Source organism: Melampsora larici-populina, assembly GCF_000204055.1.
Source record: "Melampsora larici-populina 98AG31 unplaced genomic scaffold MELLAscaffold_4, whole genome shotgun sequence".
NCBI classification, from domain to species: Eukaryota; Fungi; Basidiomycota; class Pucciniomycetes; order Pucciniales; family Melampsoraceae; genus Melampsora; species Melampsora laricis-populina.
Window position 1 is genome coordinate 554,415 of NW_006768768.1, and position 1,027 is coordinate 555,441.

Consider the following 1,027-nt stretch of genomic DNA (forward strand, 5'->3'; position numbering starts at 1 on the left):
GAATCAGGCATGTTCACTTAGTCAATGACGTACCTTTCACATATTCCGGAACAAGTTGTCTTGGGTAAATTGTGTATGATCATATGGTGACCTTAGTTACACACATACCTGAATTCAAAGGTATGGATGACACCACAACTTTTGCAAGTTTCCGCACCACACTAAAAGTAAGTGTATATTTGGAATCAGGCATGTTCACTTACTCTATGACCTACCTTTCACATCATCCGGAACAAGTTGTCTTTGGTAAATTGTGTATGATCATATTTTGACCTAGTTACACACATACCTGAATTCAAAGGTATGATAACACCACAACTTTTGCAGTTTCCGCACCACAATAAAAGTAAGTGCATATTTGGAATCAGGCATGTTCACTTACTCTATGACGTACCTTTCACATATTCCTGAACAAGTTGTCTTGGGTAAATTGTGTATGATCATATTTTGACCTAGTTACACACATACCTGAATTCAAAGGTATGATAACACCACAACTTTTGCAGTTTCCGCACCACACTAAAAGTAAGTGTATATTTGGAATCAGGCATGTTCACTTACTCTATGACCTACCTTTCACATCATCCGGAACACGTTGTGTTTGGTAAATTGTGTATGATCATATTCTGACCTAGTTACACACATAAATTTCAATGGCAGCAAATTGTGTCATTCATATCTTTTCCTTTCACAATTTCTGCCCAAACTGTGAAAGCAATTTCAAAGCAATTCTACATTTATGGAAAGCGGGTATAACTAGGTATGAAGAATATGTGGATAAATATGTGTCCTTCAAAATTGAGATTTCATTCCATCTTCCCTAACTGATAAAAAGGTATTTCCAAAGAAACAAGTCAGTATTTCTGGACTGAACACATCAATAATTAATTTTCACCTTTTGAATTTTCACCTTTTGATTGATGAATTATGTTCATACATAAATCTTCATTCACATAGATCCTGCAAGTTTACGGGTCTTTGGTTAATTTTCATCATTAGAAATGTGAATTATTTACATATACCATCA